We start from the raw sequence: 12065 nt of genomic DNA, 5'->3' as shown, positions 1-12065 counted from the left end.
CAGCCAGACCGGCTCCCTCAGTACCGTGCATCACCGCGCATCACAGCACATCGCCATGCATCACCGCGTGCGCAGCCCGGCTGCATACAGGGAGCGCTGCCGACAGGAGCGGGGGAGACGATGGCTCCAGGAGCCACAGGGGTGCGCGTAAGAAAAGGAGAAATTGTTATTGCTCCTTTGGCAGCGCTCAGGGCTGGAGATGTTTGCGTGGTCAGAAAGCTGGGGTATTCAAAAGGAAATAAAGAGAAGCGTCTCCTGAGGCCACTTTAGTGGGCATTGCTCTAATTAGCACCATGTTCATCGGCAGTTACCTCAGACCTTTGATTAACAGTGAAGAAAATCAATAAGCACACTAAAAATTCAGATAACTTTCACAGCTAATTTTAATTTCACATTTTAATCTTGTATTAATGTCAATCTTAATTACCATAATTAAGTCAGATGTGACTTAGCAAGAGAAGCTTGAAGATAAGACATTACAAGAAAGACGGTGCCTTTCTGGTGAGCAGGCGAGTGCCGCTCACCATGGTTTGGGATGCGGTTGATGCTGGCAAGCCGGGGGCTCCCGCAGGGCAGCATGGGGTGCTGCGCTTCCCCATCCCTCCCCTTGTCCCCAGCCTCACCTGGCTCCCTGCCTGGGGTCTGTCCCCTGCAATGCCAGCGAGAGCCTGCAGCCCCTCAGACCTGCTTTGCCCCCATTTCAGGGTGCCCGAGTGTCCAGCTGCCTCACAGCTGCCTCCCCCTCCTTGGCTCATGGGAGCGCAGGGAGGTGTCAGCCCCGCCATGCTGGCCATGCCTGCGCTCCGCTTGTCACAGCTGGTGAGATCCATGAGATCCAAACCGCCCAGAAAATCAATCTCTCATTTATTTTCATGATGGTGATGCAGCAGCCCAGTGCTGCTGCATTTGCTCTGCAGTTACACCTATCAATCACCATCCGCTCTCAGCTCCCTGCACCTCGCGGGGCAGGAGCAGTGCTAGCCGGCGGCTCCGTTGAGCCTGTGCATTGCCTAAGGAGCCCTCGGACACCTCTGCCTTTGGGAAGCATCCCACAGCCCAGCAGCATCTGCCCCGCAGCAGGGTGGGACCAACCCTGTGGCCATCGGAGCCCCCAGCAACTCCCAGGCAGCTGCCGCCGGGCCGGTGGGCAGACGGCAGGCTGGCACACGGCACAGCACGGGCACACCCGCCGAGTGGGGCTGTTCTCTCTGCTGAAACCTGCAAGTGCAGGAGCGGGGACGACACAGAGACATGGTCCGTGTGTCTGCACACCCCAGGGCTGGCTGTCCCCATCTGGGCAGGGTGGCTGCAGGGGTTTTGCCCATGGTGTTTGCTGTGCTGCCATCAAGGAGCCAGCATCCTTGCAGGTTTTACTCTTCCCCAACCCTAATAAGAACCTTGCTGAGTGCCCAGCTTGCAGAAGCACTAACAAGCTGACTCCCTAGGTCTGAAGCTCTCTGGCTTAGCTAAGAGGTTGGGAACCCCTGGTGATTTTATGGACAGTGACACACCTCTGGGCCCTCGTTCCCAGCCCTGAGGGTGTCCCCTGCAAGGACAGCCAGGTCCTCCCCGAGCCCAGGCCGGAGCATCACTGCCGGCTGCCGGTCAGCGGTGCTGGGCGGGTGGGGATGCACCGGCTGCAGCCCAGTGGGGATGCAGAGAGCAAACCCGCATCAGCTGTGCTCCAGCAGCACGTGCCAGGAGCGGGTGGCCACGGTGGCACCTCCAGGGCTGCGGGAAGGATCTTTCCCAGTCCAGGCACAGCAGTTTCTCCTGATGAGCTCAGCCCTCCACCTGGAGCTACCAGAAACCTCCTTGAAGAGCATCTCATGGCTTAAATGCAAGTTGGGTGCAGGTCTCTCCCCAGTGCCAGTGTAAAGAGGGCTGAGGGCTCAGAACAGAGATGCCATCGGTCAGCAGCAAGGTGGGTTTTCCCTGGTGCTTGTGGGGCACTGAGGCCCCAGTGCTGGGGGGGTGCAGGGTGGCCCTGGGTGGGAGAGGCGGACAGAGGTACTGGGAGGACAGACCCCAGCCAGGGTACATCTGGGGCTCCTGGCTGCAGACCCATGCTGAGCTGCCCCGAAGTGCACTGGGGCTCCTGTTTAGCACCCCAGGCTGGTACAGCCGCTCTGTGGTGCAAAGGGGAGCTCCTGCGAGGACACACAGGGGCAGGCACAGGGTGCCAGGCTCCTGCCCCAAAAGCCCTGGGTGTACATACGGGGCCAGCCTCCTCCCTGCAGCTTTCTTGGGAAGCTTTCATCCCATCCTTTGCAGTGCCCAGAGGGGCTTCAATGGCAGAAGGAAGTGGAAAAATAACCTCGGCTTTAGACTTGGAAGCTGAGGTCTCCCGTAGTGAAGCTGAATGGCAGCTCTGAGGAGCAGTCTCCAGGCTCCGCTGGCTGGGGGGCATCACTGGTGAGTGGCAATATTGTCCCAGGGCAGAAAAGGCCTTTGTCCCTCTAAGATGGCAGAGCCACTCCAGCCTTTGGCTTTCGGAGCAGGCTGCCTCCCTGCTCTGCCTTACAAACGCCAGCGCTGAATGGGGGGTTTGAGTCCGAGGCCAGGCTCAGTTCCAGCCCCTTTGAGTGAGTGCCTGCGGGCACAGCTGGGGGCCCTTTCAGGAGGGAAGTCCTTGTTCCTTGTCAACAGAAGAAGACTTTGCATAGCTCAAAAATAGGCTCTCTATTGCCCATTGGGGTTTGGAGGTGGTGGAGAGAAACAAACCCGCTGCGGGGATGGAAGGCAGCAGCATCCCTGCGGAGCGGGAGGGAAGGGACCCCGCAGGCAGCCTGCCTGGGGTGCTGGGTGGCCTGGCCCCAGGGTTGCTCCACGGCTGAGCACCCAGCCAGGGCTGTGGGGCTGTGACCCGCAGCATCACCTGTGCACCCCACCTCAGCATCCCTTGGCGATGCACTGCCTCTGCATGGGCAGGCAGTCACAGCATGGCTTTGCAGAGACGGAGTCTCCGTGGCACATCCCAGGGAGGCGTCCCGTTGTTGGAGCAAAGTTTTTCATCGTGCAGCAGGGATGAAGCCTGGGAGCACCTACCTCGGTCTGTGGCACCTTAACTCCCCAGCCATAAAACAGGACATCCTCTATCCATAATTGATGGCTTAATTAACTAAAGCTCCTCATGGCAGCACCCAGAGAGGCTCCCACCAGCTTCAGGCACTGCAGCGCTTCCAACCCCCTCCGATCCATGGTTAACAGGCTCTTTACCAAGGCAATAATGTTGTTCTGGTTGCCATATCCATAACTCACTGCTGCACTGTGCCGTCCAAAAGTTTTTAAAGACTTTTTAGCTGTGATTTTCATTTTTTTGTTCTGGCAAGATTTGCATCAAGTGAAGCAGGCAGAAGCAGTCGGCGTCTGAACTCCATATCTGAGCTCTTCGCTGCCCATTTTCAAAGATCTCTCTATACTTTTCCACCAATATTGTGCATTCATTTTAGACCCAACTTTCTCAAAGCCCCCCCCCCCCCCCCCCCCTTCCCTCTCCAGCAAGACAAACCTCTCACCACCCAGCAAGGCTTCCAGGTGCTTTATTCTGTCGCAGGGCTGGATCTTTGCAGGGACAGGCAGCGTTGCGTTATTTCTCTTCCCCGTGAAGACTTTCCAGCCCAATACTGACCGTCTCCACAAGTGCATGGAGAAAAATGCCTTCTACACATTGCCAGCTGCCAAAAAATACCTGCTCTGTTGAGGCTTTCCTGCCTGGGCATCCATTTTCTGTATTCTTTTCAAAATTGGTATTCATGCCAGGACACTGCTGGTATTTATTCATCGCATCCCATATAAATTGCAAGAGAAGTTACTCTGCACCAGATACTGATATGGAAAACTGAATTTGTAAATTCATGAGTGCACAGAATTATGTTGTCCTATCTAGAAAATTTTCCTTGAAGAATAAAAAGAAGTTTTGTTAGAAGATTGTTTTAAAGTGAGGCAAAGTGCAGCATGGTTTTGGCGCTATCCTACCAGCCTCCAGAAGAAGTGATTTCTCCATCTCTGCATTATTCTACACCTACTGTAATCTCTTAATTGTCTCCAGGAAGATGTCCTGGCTTTCTTACGTACACCAGCATCTACCCACGCTTTTTGGGGTCCCCTGGCCCCGGGCAGGAGGGCACAGCATCAGTGCTCAGCACCTTGAGGTGGGCAGGAATGCCCCAGGGAGGGCTTCAGGTGCCTGCAGGACGGGCTGGGTGCAGCCTGCAGACTTTGGCCCTGAGCACTGATGAGAGGTAAATATTTTTAATCCAGCTGGCCCAAATAATTTCCCCACAGGAATCTTAAAAGCACTCTCTGAGGAGCTGATGCAATCAGCATCTCTCAGTGATTGTGAATTGTGAATAATCCCTGAGATGCCAGAGAGACTGGAGAGAGCAGGCGAGCACTGCCGTGGCACCAACGCCCAGGGCTGGTGAGCCCAGCCGCTGGGCAGCGCAGGCTGGTGATGGGTAAATGAAAAGAAACGGTGAAATAAGGGAAAAAGGAAAAAGAAGGAAAGAACAGATTACAATTAGCACCAGTAACCATGGCATTCTGAAAACCAGATTTTGTCAAACAGCTGATTGTAATCTTTGAAGAGATTATACCTTTGATGGAGGAAGGTATCTGAATTGCTGTTATAGGTTGTTGTAATGTATTTGATGTGGTATCAAGCAGTATTCTCATGAAAAGCAGCATGATGCAGTATCAGTGCGGTGCATCTTAAGTGGGTTAAGAACCGGCTCATTGACAGATCTCAGAGAACAGCAATGAGGCATCATCTTCAAATGGAGGAATGAATCCGTTAAGAACTGGTGCTTAGCTCTGTCACTGCACATTCTCACTTATGATCTGCCGGTAAATATAAAATCACTAGTGATTAGATTTACAAGCAGGAGATTAGCAGGCTGGTTAACTTGTGTGGAGCCGTGCAGTCAGACCGCGCAACGTGGATCACAGCGCAGGATGAATTATTAAACCCGGTGTAGTTTAGCCAGTCAAACGCTCATTTCTGTGCCACGAAACAGAGGGCCTCAGGATGGGAGAGCTGTGCTCTGGGCAGCAGTGGAAGGGACTTGGAGGTTGAGAGACTGGAGGAGACTCTGCAGCGGCAAAAGCAGTCGGCATCACCCAGGTCGGAGAAACCCCCGTGGCGATGGCAGCTCCTGCAGCTGGAGCAAGGAACAGTGCTTTACTTCATCATGGCATTGCAGAGAGGCAGTGGCAGCCCTCACAGACAGCAAATTCCTGAGGGGGTCTGTGCTCCGGCCAGCAGCAAAGCCGTGGTCTAGCAGGAATGTACCCACATCTCTCATGTTTCGGGCATCACCCAGGGAGCCAGCACCCATGAACTGGGTGACACAGGGAGCAGGACAGTGGCACTAACTGGCAGTGAGTGGCCGTGCCTCACCAGGGAGGCAGCGCTCCCCTCCCAGCCCACCTGTGGCAGCCCCATGGGTGCTCCCCGGTGCCCTGGGGCTGGTTTTCTCTGCAGGAGCGGGTTGCTCTCTTTGTGGTAGAAAAGGGGATTTGTTCTAAAGCTCTTTTCATGGGGAAAAAAAAAGAAATCCATACTGTGCTGCTTTGCTCTGACCCGTCTTCCAAGCTGTGATGCTTTAATTGATTAGCTTGTAAGAGCTTGGCAGCAGAGCCCGTGCTTTGTTGGTAGCGTTTCCACAGCTCCCGCAGGTGGAAAGCCATTAACTGCCTCCAGACTTGTCCTTCCGCCTGCAAGGAGCCTTTGGCCGGATGCTTTTCAGCTGTTTTCAGAGAAAAGCTCCTAAAACACACAGTCCCCATGACTGTGGCTGGGTCAGCCCTCGCACTATGCCTCGAGTGAGGAGGTGCGGGCGCATCCCATGCACGTTGCCACCCCATCCACGGTGCGGATACACTGCCCATCCTGCAGCTCTGTGAGGTTACATGGATACAGGCCTATTTATTCCCAGAGATCTTAACAAAATAATAACATTTAACTTGTGCAGAGCTATTACCAAGGCTTGCTCTAACTTCATGCTGCTGAGTGTGTCAGTATGATGAGGGGTTGGTAATAAACCTACCAGCAGTCACTAAGTGCTGCTATATAAATGCCTCCTCTGAAATAGCAGCACTTTGGCTCTCCAGCACCTGCTCAGAGTCCTGCAAATGGGGATTTGTCAAGGCTGGAAGGTCCAGTGTTGGTTCCCGGTACTTTGTGCAGCTGGTTGTGGGCTCCAGCAGCTCTTCCCAGAGGGGCTTGTCCCTTGGTGCCAGCCCCATGGCTCTGTGCTCATGGCAGGATCTGGCCACAGCTCCACGCAGGGATTTGCTCTCAGCAATTCGGAAGGGTGGGCAGCAAGCCCAGCTTTGCCACCGTGGTGGCTCCAGCACCCTGCATCGAGGCCCCAGCACCGTGGTCCTTCCCTGTTGGCGGAGGCATCAGTGCCTGGGGGACTCTGTGGGGATTCAGGCACGACTCGGAAAGGCAGGAGGGAGGTTGGGGAGGAGGGAGGAACAGGCAGACTGGAAACAACGTGTGGGGCCCTGGCAGGGCTTCAGCATCGCAGTGTGTATGCGTGTGCATTTGCACGGTGGGAGATGTAGCGCAAGCTGAAATGAGATTAGCTAATGTACTGCAAACACAAACCATCTAGTAAGGAAATTTCTCTCTCCAACAAATGCAAATCTTTCTGCCTAGTTTACTGTGTAAAGTTGCCCATTAACCCATGTGCCCTGCCTACTGGCAAGGGGAGGGGAGGCAGGCAGGGGGCTTTCAGTAAATGTTAGTGCAGGGAATGGTGCCTCGGCTGAAAGCACCCGGCCTTGTTTGCTGCAGCTCTGGCATGGTACAAGCAGCGCCTGTGCCCGTCCGAAAGGACCTGCCTCTCGCTGCCTCTTCATGGTACACTCTCCACACGTTCAAAGAGCTGCCAGCCACGGCCCTGCCCGTGTGCTGCCTGCAGCCTGCGCCCACGGGCAGGAGCTCGTCCTTGCAGCCTGCGCCTATGGACAGGAGCACGTGCTATATCTCCAGGCACGTCTCACATGGAGCAAGGCCGCGGTGCCTCGCAGGATGGCAGCCAGCCGCCTGGGAGGGAGAGCCAAAGGGCCCCTGGGCTGGTGTGCAGCCACCGATAACCAGTTATGTCCCCCGGTTCTTCTGTTACAATTAGCACAAAGCCACGTGTTTTCAGATGATGCTCCTGGCCAGGCTCTGAGATGCTTGGCAGAGAGAAGCAGTTGTCATGGAAGGGGCTTTCGCAGGCTGCAGGCTTGTTTTTAACCCTTGGTACATACAAGCCCCAGAGCAGAAAGGTCTCTTCCGACATGTAGCTGCACTTGTAACGTTGATGATGGTGACAACTGCAACAGCAGAGATTATTTTTCCTTCTCTCCTTTGTATGCATGTGTCCCACAAGAGGACAAGCTCTTTGCAAAGAGCAGAGCAAGGGCTCCGTGCCAGTGTTAAACTCCTCTGTGCCTACATCGCTCCATGCGGGGAGAGAGCAGTCATTGCCCTGAGGCTGCATACATGCAGGAGCAATTGGATTCACCCTGGCTTAACTTCAGGGCTCCCTCCTTGGCCCACCCTGTGGCCAAGCCTCTCCAGCCAGCCCAGAGAAACCATGTGCAGGGTTTCTGTGCACATCCGTGCTGCAGACACCCCGCTCCCAGGCCTGCCACTGCTGCCTGGGGCACCTGGCGATCAATACTGCCTCCACTGCCTGTCATGCTTGGCCATCCTCAAACCTCATTTACCTGCAGGAGGAAACCGCTTCCACCCTCAGAAGCAGTACTGGCTGATGGCTGCCCGAAACCTGGCGCTGCCCTCGCTTGCAGCTGCATTGCACTTGGAAAGGGCTCAGGGCTCTCCAGGGGGTCTGCAGCAGCACCGCTAATAAAACCCTGCAGCTCTACTCACGTGCCGCTTTATTGTAGACATATTTCAAGGGAAGGGGTGGGGGATCGTTGCAGAGGAAGGATGCTAGCCTGTGTTGGCATGGGCATACATCCACTGCCCACTCGCTGTGAGTCACCTCATCCCATCAGGCACGGACTGAGGCACCTCCCTGGGATGGCTCCGACCGTGATTTCCAATCAGGCGATGCCAGCCCCAGTACCACACCCTGCTGCGAGGGCTGGGAATCCCAAAGCCCCCAAGCGAGCAAGAGGCTGGAGCAGAGGATGCGGGGGCACAGGCAGGCCCTGCGAAGGGACGGTCCCAGCAGTGGCATCCCTCCACACTGAGGAAGACAAGCGCAGCGGTGCAGCAGGAATCACAGCTCCAGCCACTTGCCAGCCCAGCAGGTTCAGTTGCCCATCAGGGAAACACAGGCATTAAGTGATGTTTGCAGTTTGTTCTGCAGTCCTTTGCCTGAAGAGTTCGGCACCTCTGCGCAACTGCTACCCTACTGTCAGCGCTGCGGTAGTGGTTTCCAGTCGCAGCTAATTATTGTGCAAAGCAACGAGCCTGCTGTGATTGTCAGCTGGATGACACGAGTGCGCTCAATGGCAGCTCAGCTCTTTTTGGCCCCTGGGGAGACGTCCTGCCCAGGCCTCTCGCCCTGAAATCGCACCAAAGCACGTAGCTGCTCAGGCTGCGGCTCAGGCAGGGCTGGGAGATGGGCTCAGTGCTGGTGAGCGGCTGGGAGAGCAGGGTAAGAGCAGTGTCTGTGGGTTAAAGGGAGGTCATGTTATTGCAGACATGACTGCTGAGCTCCCCAGAGCAGCCGCGGGGTTAATCGAATAAACCAGTGAAATTTGTAAAACTTTCCCGAGCACCCAAGAGATCAGTTTTTGCTTTGTGTTTGGCAGTAGAAGCAAATATTGTTTTGCTTTTCCCTGACCTGGCCATCAGGATGACTTAGTGAGTACTATTTTTGACTCCCAAGAGGTTTTTATACACCTGGGCAAAGCTCCGTGGGGTAAGGCAATGCTGCACGCAGCCCAGGCTCCCCATGCACTCGCTGGCTCCCGAGCCCTGCGTGTCCTGGTGTTGATGATGTCTCTTCGTACAAAATACCCACGGGGTTTGTTCTGCACTTTTATATCGTGGCCAGCTGGGACTGAAGAGGTGAAGTTGGGGATACATCTCTGGAAACCTTCATGGCCAGGGCACGGCGTTCTCCCTGGCACCGGGGTGTCCCCAGCTGCTTTTCTTCCCTGTGTTTTGGGGAACAACACCCACTGACCATGCAGAACCAGCTCTGCTCTGGGGCAGCTCAGCAGTGGATTCTATCTCAAATATCTCCAGGAATAAGGGCATCCTGCTGATACCTGTGCAGCACCACCACCTCTCCTCCAAAGCACAGCCCTTGTTTTCAGGAAACCACCCCTGAGCTTTCCCTCTCCCTGACGGTGTGTTTATCTGCCCGTAAGCCCAGCGTGGTTGCAGGGGGACGAGGCTCCAGCCCCGCATGCCTTGTTGGGGGCAGAGCACAGGGCCACAGCTGCCCCTCTCCCCCGCAGACTGGAGGGATGTGGTCCACACAGCCTGGCTGAGTGCAGTGAGTTAACAACATTGTGGGGGATTTAAAATGGAAGAAGCCTCCTGACAGCCTACATGTAGGTCTAATAATTTACCGTAACTGTTTTTATGGCAGACCGTAAAAATCTAAAATAAGGCTGGGAATTGTCAGAGAAACCCACATGGAGCTGAATTTCTGCATAACCACAGTTTTTTAGGCTCCAGCGCCTTCCTCTGGAAAGCCTCGGTCCCTGGGGTGTGCTGAGGACCAGCCCTGCTGAGGGCTTCCCCACAGGAATGTCCTCGTACTTGCACGAGCGCAGTTTCACATCAGCGCTGCTGCCCAAACCCTGAGATGTTCAATGGGCTTCCTCAGTACTGGTGATGGGTGGTTGACTGATGGGGTTACCAATGGGGCTGGACCAGGAGATCTTAGGTGTTCCTGTCCAGCCTGAACGATTCTGTGATCTGAAAGGTCTCCGCTTTGAGTCTGGAGGCTGAAGAGCAGCTTCTTGCCTTGCACCCTGTGGACCATCCTCCCGCTGTCCCCAGCCTCTCCCCAAGAACCAGCATCCCGGAGGACACAGAGAGGGACTTCGTTTCCCAGGCCCAAGCTCTCCAGTTCCTTCTCCATGGCATAGGGAGAATATCGCCTGTCCCCAGAGGGTGACATTAAACACTGAAGTAATTCTGCCTCTGCGAGCTAACCCCGTGCAGTAGTTACTGCAATTACTCTGAGTGCCACCGGATGATACTTGGTAATTACGTGGCTCTTTCATCTGGGGATCTCTGAGCACTTACTGATCAATTAATTAAACTTTGCAGCAGGCTTTTTCCACAGCGTGGGATGCTGCTGGATCAATAATCCCGCTCTTGAGATGCGGCCGGCCCCGAACGGCGCGGCTGTGCCAGCACAGGGCTCCACCCCAGAGCGGGTGGGCAGGAAAGGGATGGGGGCCCAGGGGGCCTGGGTGCCTGGGCTGCCTAGGGAAGGTGGAGGATGAGGTCATGAAAAGCTCATGGGGGAGAAGTACCAGAGAGAGCAGTTTGAGTCCCTGGCTTCTCTCCCAGGAATGAAGGAAAAAGTTGGGAATTTCATTGTTTCTTTTGTTCATTTGCTTGGGCTGTGGCTGCAAATGTCCCTCTGAGCCTGAGCCTGATCCTGATCCCGATCCCAATCCCACAGCTCTGAGCAGCACCGTGATCACAAATTCCTTTCTGAACATCTTGTTGCCTGCAGTCAGCGGAGTGCAGTCCGTGCAGCTCGGGAGGGTCCCCTGAGCCGCTGCTGGCTCTTCCCCACCCTTCAAAGGCTTCGTTCACCTGCTGCCAGGGACGACTGGGAGAGGGGAAACACCGCCCAACTCCTCATCCTCGCAGTCCTGAGATGAGCTGTTTACTTCGAAAGCTTTGGGCACAACATAAACTGCTGCAGTTCAGAGGAGTCCTGGCAGGAGCCTCACTATTAGCACAGATTGTAAATCTCCTCCTAACAAGGACCCTGGCTCGGCTCAAGTCCGAATTTATAAATATGAATAAGAAGGAAAGCAGCAATTCCCCTGGGGGCACACAGCAATGGAAATCGCATGTTCTCCTGCCCAAAAATGCACCTTTGCATCAGTTACTGCCAGGAGGAGAAAACTCCCCAAGTTCAGGGCTTTTTTGGTACCTGGGGAAAGTCATTTTATTGGTTCCGTGGTGTTCATCTTTCAGACACCCTAATAAATCACCCTGTCCCGGCAGCCCCAAAGCAGGGCTGGGGGGGCACAGGCAGGCACTGGGGCAAAGGAGGGTCTGCAAGATGCTTTGCTGGGAGGCTAGACAGGCTGGGAGGGAAGAGGGCTGCCCAGAGCTGCTTGTCTGTGGCAGCCCCATCACCCCCCCGGCAGCCGTTGAAGGATGGGTTTGGGTGGGGAAGGCGGACGGGCTCTGCCCCTGGCTGGGGTGCCTGTGCAGGGGCTGAGCCCAGGTGGATACGGGGGTTTCTGGGGTGTCGGGAGCCAGCCGAGGGCCAGCCACACTAACAAGCCCATGGAGCTTCTCACCTTTTACTACAACGACCTTTTCCTCCCAGAGTTGTCCTGTGTTAAGTTAAATGACATGACTGGGGAGTTATCTCTCTTTAAAAAGATTTTCCACTGCATTGCTGCAATATCAACTCTTCAAAAATGCAAGAGCGAAAAACAAGGTGACTCCATCAGGGTGTCAAAGCTATTTGACAACTTGGAACTAAATTCAAGCATTTGCAGCCTGTCCCTGCTGGAAGAGCTACAAGCTGGACTGTCGCTATCCCAACTCATTTCTGAAAATCACCGGTTGCAGACGAAGAAACATGTCCCCCCCACGGGAGCCCCCACGGCTCAGCCGAGCTGCTCTCATTCCCCCCCTGCTACGGCCAAAGGAGATGCATCACTTCTCAGCCCGACATCCTTTTCCTGGCTGCCCTCAGCAGACGCGTCCTCTCCCCTGCGATACCTGGCTAGCAGAGCCATGTTGCCTTCCCGCTGAGCCTGTGTCCCAGGGCTCCCAGCCCCTCTTCCCAACACTGGTGGAAGTCGGTGGCACACGGTGCGGAGGGATGGGAAGCAGAGCCATGTCGGGGGGCTGGGCTGGAAGCGGGACGGGTTTC

This window comes from Platalea leucorodia, assembly GCF_965183815.1.
Source record: "Platalea leucorodia genome assembly, chromosome: 12".
Classification (NCBI taxonomy): Eukaryota; Metazoa; Chordata; class Aves; order Pelecaniformes; family Threskiornithidae; genus Platalea; species Platalea leucorodia.
This window is presented reverse-complemented; position numbering follows the sequence as displayed.